Source organism: Lepisosteus oculatus, chromosome 12 (genome assembly GCF_040954835.1).
Source record: "Lepisosteus oculatus isolate fLepOcu1 chromosome 12, fLepOcu1.hap2, whole genome shotgun sequence".
NCBI lineage: Eukaryota > Metazoa > Chordata > Actinopteri > Semionotiformes > Lepisosteidae > Lepisosteus > Lepisosteus oculatus.
The window spans coordinates 35,258,361-35,268,401 of record NC_090707.1 but is presented as its reverse complement, the minus strand read 5'-3'; positions in this window follow the sequence as shown (position 1 = coordinate 35,268,401).

Here is a 10,041-nt window from a genome sequence, read left to right as displayed (position 1 = left end):
CTGGCTGGGACACTGTGCCCACAGGGCTTGTTGCTGGGACCACTGTTCCTCCTTACCTATAGAGGACCTTAAGTGTCAAGTGTCATGAATGAATTGTCCTTTTTGCTGCTGGAGAAATTCTAGGCCATAAAAACCATACTGAGATGTATTAGAACATTAGTTCTAATACAGATGTAGCAGGTGGCATGGTGGTGGTGTGGTTAGAGATGCTGTCTTGCTAAGCTGGGGCCCTGGGTTCCAGTGGCAGAGGCAGGGAAATAAGTTGTGAGGACAGGCTGAAGGAGCTTCATCTTTTCATCCTCACTACAACATGCACCGAGACAAGATCTGATTGAGGTCTTCAACGTTTTAAGGTGAATCAGCGATCGCTGGAAACCTGGAGTTGCTGTATTTCAAGTTAGGTGTGGTGAGCAAACTGTAGCTGCAAACTGGTTAAAAAAGACAGTTTTAGGCTAATATTTAAAGAATCTTACTCAGACAGTTAACAAATTGAATGCTTTACCAGGGAAAATAGTGGAGGTGGGGACACTGACAGATTTGCAGTCTAGACAGTGATAGACTGACTCAGTAAATCGGAAAATGGGATGCAGTGTCTTGAATTACATGTTCTCTTTTTGAACTTTTCCTATGTTCTTATCCTTAATATTATTATCATTATCATTGCCATAGTGCAATACGATTTGCTGAACCAACTCTGTAAGAGGCAGGGAAGCAGATGAAGACGTTACACACAAGAAACCAACATCCTGGTGATTTGGGACGCCTTAGGCTGTAGTTTAATGCCTGATGCATCTGATTTTGTATTTTACTGCTCTCCCATAATACTGATTTGCAGTGTCACAACTTTCTCTGTCTTGTTCCAAACTGTTTCTGTCTGATCGGCCCTAAGGAAGTTAGATCGATTAACTCACGTTAGCTTTTGAATCAAAAATATGTATAGCATGTCTTTTTGAGAACATTTTCTAAAACAAGTTACTAAGGGATACATTGTGAAAATACGCAGTTGAGTCTTAAAATAAGAAATCATCCTCAATAATCACCCAGTAATTAGCTCGTTCAATTAATGCTTGAATCCATCATATAGAATGCTTTCTGGAAATCTCTGTTCTTAACTTACACTCAGCCATCTATTACATAAAACACCACACAAAGATAAAGGTTTTTTTTTTTAAAGTACAGTCAAAAAATAATACACATCTTTTTTTCACGTGTGTATGAAAAATGAATTTTAAAGTATTTTCAGGTTAATAAGATAGCTGATGCAATACTGGTAGTTTTTTTTTAATCAGCATTGAAATAACTTTTGTGATTTAATCAAGGAAATTATGTTGCAATTATGGAAATTATAATTACCTTGGTTAAATGGCAAGAAAACCTGCCTTGAATCAGCCTTTTGAAGTAGCTGCAAGAGAAATCTCTTTGAATGAGTGTGTTTCTTACGTCACCCTTAAATGGAAAAAGTGCTTAATTTAGTTCTCAGGTTTGTGGCCACAGCGCTGGCTGAAGGGCTCCCCTGCTATCTGCATCCTTCCCTCAACCGCAAATCTGCCTTACAGACACCAGGGCCTTCTAAACTCTCCCCACTAATGGCCTAATGATTTAAATTGCGGTACTTCTGCGGTTTTGACATTGGCGTGCTCGTTCCTTGGAATCGAACATCACATGTGACCTTTGCAGGCTTAAACCCAGTTTCCCATCAAGCCAGTGGAAGTAGGTGGAAAGGAAATGTCATATAGCTGAATAACAATGTGTCAAACGATAGAGCTGTTGAAGGGTTAGGCCTTGAGATCTTTACATCACTGTGCTTTTCACACAGTACACAATACAGGCTGCTCTTGATAAGATATCCGGGGTGTCTGTGGCAACAAAGTGAGACAAGACGGGGGTTTGATTTCGAATACAGGCCTATTGACACTTTTTCACACCAAAAGGAAAAGTGGCTGTTGTTAACACAAGGTATAATGTGAATAGACCATCTTGCAAAAAGAATGATTTTTTTCCCCCAACTGGCCTGTCTCACCCATCTTCTTCCCGGATGTTGTATCCTCAATATTTTCTTCCTACCAGCGGTCAGTATAAAATCAGCGACTCTCCCTCTACATCAGAAGTAATCAACCTCCCTATTAGTGATATTAAAGAACAAAGAAAACAATTTTCTACTTATCTCTCATCTCAGCCAGATGATATACAGTATAAGATTACTTTATTAGCCCTATACAATTGCTTGTAGTACAAATTTGTCTGTTTCGCATACCCCAACTTGCTCCCCATGAGACACCATGAGACACAGAGAAAATACACACAGAGAGCACCTCAGGTGCAGAACTGAACCCAGCAGCAATGATGAACACTGCGCTACCATGCCACCCTAATACTTTATTAATGCACAACGGAATTATTTATACTGAAATGACAATACATAAAAAGGTACATACAGTATATGAGAATACTATGAATTTTTTAAATAATATGATTTTATCTATGAGCACAGGTACTTTCCAAGAAGCTGCTGTATTGATGTATGAAGTCAATTACTGATAAAGGTCAAGTCCTACCCAATTATTAGCACCCTAATAAAGCTTTATTAATCTGTTTGAGGTTAGAAATAATTCATAAACGGAATTTACACCTCCTACAGTAAATTCTAGCATTAGGTGACCTTTTTTAAAAGCGCACAGAAGCTTTGCATTCTTCGTGATGGAAACGACAGAAACCGTTTTGTTTGCACTCATTTTGAGTCCACACATATCCAGCATCTTTTTAAAACCACAAGAAATAATATTTCAACCATTAAATTCTCTTCTGATTTCAATAAGGCTTGCCGAAATGAGAAATATATGTACATCCTCTGTTTTTGTGTAGAGAACACCTGATTGCTTTTCTTTTGAACAGCGAGCAAAATTAAATTTTCTGAAGCAGAAATCTGATTCATGAGAGATACCCTCAAAGGGAATGCAATAACCACAATAAAAGCCGAGTTAGACAAGAAGCACCAAACTCAACCACTAGTGCACCACTAGGGTCTTCCCTAGTTTCGGTCCGTAGTTTCCTCCCACTCGCCTATCTGCTATCACCTGGTCTCAGTAACTTTCATTAACTGAAAAAAAAAATGTTTCTTTCCAGGCCTGCACACATTTCAGAGTCTCTCTATCTTAAACTAAGAGATCACTAACTTGAAGATTCCTGGTGAATGACCAAGGCTATCCAGTTGCATTAATTATACCACAGTAAGCTTGGGCTGGAAAAAATAGAATCAAGGAGGAACACAGTTTTCATAACTATGCTTCACTGCTCCTTTTACCCCAGCCTATTTAATCCTGCTTCACACTCTCCCTGGTGCTCAGTATTAGGTTTTCCTGGCTAGAGCTACCCTGTCTTCCTGCAATTAGTTACGTCTTGGTTTTTGGCTTCCTGACCCTGGTTTGTTCTCCGACTACGTCTCCTGGTTTTGTTTTGGTACTTTGATTATTGTCCTGGCTTAGACTCTTGGATTCCGACTCTGCATCTGATTTTGTGCTTTCGCATCGGTTTGTTTTCCTTTGGCTTTCGGACCTCAGACCGTTTCATCGACTACGCCTCTGAAGTTCGTCCTGGTTATTCTCCATAGGGTCCTCGTTAATATTCCGTAACACCTGCTGCTCCTAAGCTATACAGTGAAGCTGAAATTCAACAGTAACTGCTGGGCAGGAAGGAAAGGGCCACAGCACCATGAGCTAGAACGACGAGTTCGACGAATGTGGTCATCCCTTGAGGTCTGTGTAGGACTACAGTGCAGGTGAGAGCAGGTTGTCGGTGACAATGCAGGGCCTCATCATCCTTCCTCTAGAGGGCGCTCTGAGCATTTTTTATATAAATTTCATCATTACGTGCACCTGTTTCCTATTTTCCTGTCCCGACTTAAGTTTGGTGTCTCCGGGCTTCAGGGCTCGGCGTTGGAAGATGGACGCCACAAGGCCAGGCTATCCCCTGGGCTCGCGGGTAGCCCGAGGGCAGGTCTAATTCCCCATGTCAGTCACCCCATCCTGATCCTGTCATGCTTCCCTGTTGCCCTTCTCCAGTCTCTTCCGGATCTTACCATCTGCATAGGGTCCAAAATACACACTAGCTGGTCCAGACTCCCGTGCCAAATAGATTGCTGGATCCTACATGTCACCTGAATATTCTGAGGAGGCCAAGTAAAATAAGCAGGCAAGGTGCAGAGCCCTGCCGTTGGCAAGAGAGAAGAACTCACAGGGGAGACTGGGGGGTAAGTGAATTAGGGGCGAAGAGTTGATCAAAGAGGTCACGCAAGCTCAGAATAATGGACAGGTCAGATTTAGAAGTCCTGACTTGTAGTATTCGAGCAGACGTGGCTCTGAAGCCCAAGGGCTGTGTGGGACAGGCCAGTCTACCTGTCTGTGCCGTGCCATCATCAGGATTGGTCAGAGGAGAGAGAAGCATCAGAGTTGCTCTGCTTGTGGGCAAATGAAGAGGTGAGGCAGACCAGCTGCTTTCTCTAGTGGGATAAACTCAAGGGAGACAGCTGGAGTTTTTAAAAAACTTGGGCAGATGAAACTCTAAAACCTCTGCTAAACTAACCTGCACTACAAGAATTCTCTGTGATGCCATTTCCTTAAAAATCTATAAATACTGTAGTTAGCCTCTCTCTTGCTTAGAAGCATTTGTCTTTCTGCATCTCTCCTCCACCCTGTTCCCACCTGTGGTGCTGTCCCTGGGTTAACTCCCCTGTTCATACAGGGGTAACCTCCTAGGGAATTAAACCAAAGCCACTTATGCATAACACCTCTATGAAAACTCCTAAAGGCATTTAATTATTGGGTGATGCCATTCCTTGTAAACCGTAGCCCATGAAATTAAACCCACATGTCTTTGAGGTGGGGGAAGAAATCACAGTACCAGGCAAAACCCGGTTGCATTGAAGGCGGATGATGTGCAAACTCCACACAGAGGGACCAAAACCCTTTGAGAGCAGCAATGCTTCAGGTGAGGTGGGTTGATATTCCACAGTAATGGATCTGGAGAATGCGACACTGTTCTCATATTGGGGGGAAAAAACGGGGCCCAGATCAGAAAACTAGAGTAGAGCAGACGGATGAGAAATGCCAGGTCCTGGTTATAAAGAGAAAAATGGTGAGAGATAGCATTCTAGGACTGAGAGTAAGACAGAGAGTTATCAACCGCCAATATTCTGTGTGATGACCAAGGAGGTGAGGTGACCGAATGAAGAGAAAAGGGACAGAAAGGACAGTGAAAGGGACAGTGGACTGGGAGCTGTGTAGTAAATCACATTTAGAAAGGATGGGCCTGAGATGGTGCATTCATCATCGTCGCTGACCCCTGGGGAACGCCAGCAGAGGCAGAGCCACAACGTCAAATCAGGAAGGAGAGATGAGAGGAGCAGAAGAGAACCAGGCAAAATCAGTACTTCAACTGCGAGGTCAGAGCGGGGCTGGAGTTTGGTGTTCGTAGGCCCTAGGCACTTTCACTCCGAAATGAGCAAAAAGATGGGTAAAGGCCAATTGAATTATGACTGGAGTTTAGCGAGTGAGGCACAGATATGCCGGCTTGGAAGGTCAGAGTACGGTGGTCTGGGCAGGAGTGTCAAGTCACTACAGAACTCAACTTGCAGTGACTGATGGATGCCTGACCCTTCCTGTGTGCTGAATACTCCAGCAGGATGACATTTGTCCTAACGCTGCTTGTGTCACAATGACCTTCTTGTTGGGTGACAGCTATGATGTACAGTAGCTGTCCTGCCCACCAGACTTTAGCTGTACTTCGATTGCATTTCAACATCTAGGGCTCAGACACCAGTGAAGAGCTGTGAGCCTATCCAGACAAGCAGACTGGCATTTAAGCAAGACAGCATCTGAGCCCTGGTGTAAAACATGCACATTTCAAATGGACAACTTCTATTCTGTTCTATTCTATTCAATTCAACTCAACTGGTTGGATAGAATTTGATCTGGTGAACTCATGCCAATGGAAAGACATACAATACGAATAAGGAACAAGTACATGTTTATTCCACGCTGAAAAAGAGAAGAAAGGAAACAACATTTTGGGTGCGGTGCCTTCTTCAGTTGTCACAGACGTCCTCCCTCCTCTAGAGGCCCTCCTGCCCTTTTCGTTGTTTTCCTACTGTTATTAGTTTCAGCTGCGTCTTATTCCCTTTTTATTATTTAAACCCGTGGCTTCCACAGCTCAGCCCGTAAGCCCGCTTATCACCAGGCACAAGAGAGGCCCGAGGGCATATGCTGACCTACTGAGTTTGGGGGCTCGGAGCGCCTTGTCCCGTTAAGATTTTAACTTGTGTTCCTGGTTCCCTGTTTCTTGTCTTTGTCTCGGGTGGACCTCCCGGCTTTGGATTTTGGACAGTTTCGGACTCGCCTTTGCCTCGCCCCCCGAGCACCGGCTCACTGCTGTCAGTGCCCCCCTCTCTGTCATCCCATCCCGTTCCAGCTGTGTGTTTTCCCTGTTTCCTTGCACTTCACTGGAGTCAGGACCGGCTCCACAGCCGAAGCGTGCTTCTTTTCTTCTCTCTTCAGCGGGGAATGAACCTCTACTTGTTCCTTTGCAGCCTACGCATGTTGACGCAGCTCCCTACTTGAACTACAATACAAATATACAGCATAAAGCCAATTACAATCAGCCTCCGCCCACGCAGCTTCTCACACTATACTAAACACGCACCACTAATAAAATAAATAACGGTGAGACCTGATCAAATAAAAATGAGCCATGCACAAAGTTCCAAAACAAAGTGCATGCATCTCACAGCCGCCAAGTAGCTGCTGTTACAGAACCTAGTCGCCCTTGTCTTGTATTTCTTACAGCTGTGGACACATACAGTACGCTACTTCCCTGTGACTTTCACCACAAATCGGCTGTTAATCAGCTCTTTTAATGTTAATCAGCATAACAAATCCACGTACAGTATGCCATGTCTATTCCACAACAATTGAATGTACCTGTAACATAAAAGTCATAAGTAATAAGTCCTAAGTCATATTACAAGTTCTTTTCCATTACAAAAAACAACTTTTTTAATACCTCAGACAATTGATTTGTACCTTAAACCACCATGAGAAACGTTGCAAATAAAGGCTCCTTTTTAAAAAAAAAAAATGCTTTGTTTTTTGTGTTGGTAGTACGTTACAATTTTTTTTCTTTTGAGCTCTGCCCTGTATATGGATTTGTGCCAAGAGAAACCCACAAGACCGGCTGACACACTGACCCACGAGACCCGCCGTGATCTGTGCCGAAGCGGTAATGATGAGTCTGCAGTTCTCTGCATGAAGAGGACAAGACGGGGACACGAACTGATCCCTTTGGCCATGAGCAGGATTCCGTATAGACTGCTGATCCTGTTGAAATGATACAGCTTCACCTCTCTTACTGGGGAAAGAGAATATACTGTAATTGGGGTGTTTTCACATGCACTGTTTGTGTATACTCTTTTGACAGAAAAACAAGGATGATGCCTAAAATGAAGATAATAGTTTTTTTTTAAGAATTTTCATTCTTGCCGGTTTAAAAAAAATAATCTTCCTTTCCACTTTCCAAGGATTTCAGTGACGTGTTACATTCAGGACAAACACTTTTAAGTAGATTCCCAAACTATACAGTACACAGACCTGTGAAAATATTAGAGCTTTGCATGTTTCATAGTGTAATAACACTGAGGTCTTTTTCTCAAAGAACCCCAGTGAGCACAAGCGGTAACAACATTTAAAACTGCAAAACATTAGGTACTACTTTACACAAAGGGTTGTGGGAGTAGGGAATGAGCTAATCAGCCATGTTGTTAAAGCTAATACTCCGTGTTCTTTCAAATAAGATCCCTGGATCAATTAGCTACTAATTAGTAAAACACTAGCCTGGATGAATGGCCCTCTCTCATTTGTAACCTCTTTTTTTCTATGTCCTCTGTGTACTGAAGTGTGAACAGGCTTTTATCAATCATATTTTAAGATATGATCTTCAGTTACAGGAAGTATTCCTTTTTTGGAAACAACTGACTTATTCCACATCACTTAATAAGTTAATCGTAAATCACGTTTATGATGAGATTTACCGTTAGATAATTTTAGCAAAATATGTTATTTGTAACTCAACACTGGAGAATAGATGTGTTTGAATGGGGCTTTAATGTTCATGTTTAGCACAGCCAACACTGACATAACAGTTAGTTTGAAATCATGCCTCAATACTTAATATGATGGTAATATGATATGGTAATATGTTCCATCGTTCTTGGTCTCATTGGCATTTTTAACTTCTAAAAAAACCTTCTAAAAACATCTTCTAAAAAGCCCTAATATTTTTGTTCATACGACTGGTTCATCATATTCAAGTTTTCAATAGCAATCATTCATTATTTACTTATTTTAAAAAATAAACAGGAGATTTAAAAAAACAACTTTGGTTTCACGTCACATTGAATTGTGAGAGGCGTTTTTTTAAATAGACTTCTGTTTTCAAAGCAGGTTAGTGCTTCCAAAATCATGTCGCCAGGTGGCGATAGCGAGTCTTGTTAACTTAAACTGTTTCAGTGTCATTGGCTGGTCGTTAAGGAAAAAATTATCCTACCCTACTTGTTGATGATCCTTTCAAATGCGGTCAGGAAAAGGGCAGAAGGGTCAAGCGATACAGTAAAGTTCTGGCGTGCCAATATAAACAGGAGGCATACGAATTCGTGCTCTTTTCTGTCTTATTTGTAGCTAAGAGTGAACTCATGTGAGCATCCATATCCATTTTGAAATGGAATGACTTCGGCAGAAAGAGTTTATAGGGGGCGCCAGAACGCTGTAGTGGCTGAGGTTGAAATTTCCTCTCACTACAAGCGGAGTTCCACTTTCTCTCAAGTCGCCACAAGCGCCCCTGCTTTGAATTGAAATATTGCTGCTGGTTCCAAGTGATTATCCCAGGTTTATACACGTTTCAGTTTGTATCTACTACATTTGAACAAGATCGTGTCCTCCGAATTTCTGACAATTGTACGCTCAGAAATTGTTCTTCAATTATGTACAATGTATTGTTTCCTCACCTAATCAAAAAGGGTGTTACCTGGAAACCTGAAACGAAAGACATACAGTACACTCACACCCAGGCTCATACATAGAGGCACATGCATGGGAACCACAACCACAAAAATCAGACTTTTCGAAGCCTATGAAGCAAACCTGAGTCACTGTTTAGGAAACCTTAGTTACAACAAAACCATTAACGTATTATTACAACAGGAACATTTTCAAACTGTGAGGCCACAGTTTTCCCTGAAGTGTATCTTAAAAATGACAAAGAACGCCTTTCAGGGTTGTGGTGTCTTTGAAGAGCAAGCAGTCAACATGAATTCTGAGCCTGTGATTATAAATGAACCCGTGACATGAAAGGAAGAATATTGGTCAAACATGACACTTTATTTCTTTGCTCCAGCTCATATATATTAATCAAAATTCTCCCCAGTAACTTGGTTAATTAAGCAAGGAGGATCACCTCAGGACTTAACCTACTGGAAAGTTAATAACCCTACAATGACACTGAATGGGTGGGACAAGGTTGACTTGCCTTGGAAAAGACATTACATTTCTGCTTTGCACATATAAAGGCAAGGCTAGCAGGCAGAAGCTTTCTATTGTGTTTTTTTTTACGCAAAGGTTTGTGTGGAAGTCTGAAACAAGACACCTAGCAACATTGTTTAGCCTTATATCCTGGGATACCTCAAGAAATGACTGGATGATTTATTCACTGTTAGCAAGCTTATGTGTAACTCTCTTTTGCCTGTGTCATTCATTATGTTTTGTTTAAATTGCACAGACCGAACTACATGGGCCCATTATGATTTTGACTAAATTATACAGGAATTTAACACTACAGCTATTTCCTGTGATACCCATCATATGACCGAGGATGAAACAAGTTTTGAATGTTCACCTACTGCAGATCATCACAAGCTTTTTCTAACTTTCCATCATAATGAAATCATTCTCCACTCCAGAATAAATCACTTAACATTACTCTTAATCTTTCAAAGTGCAC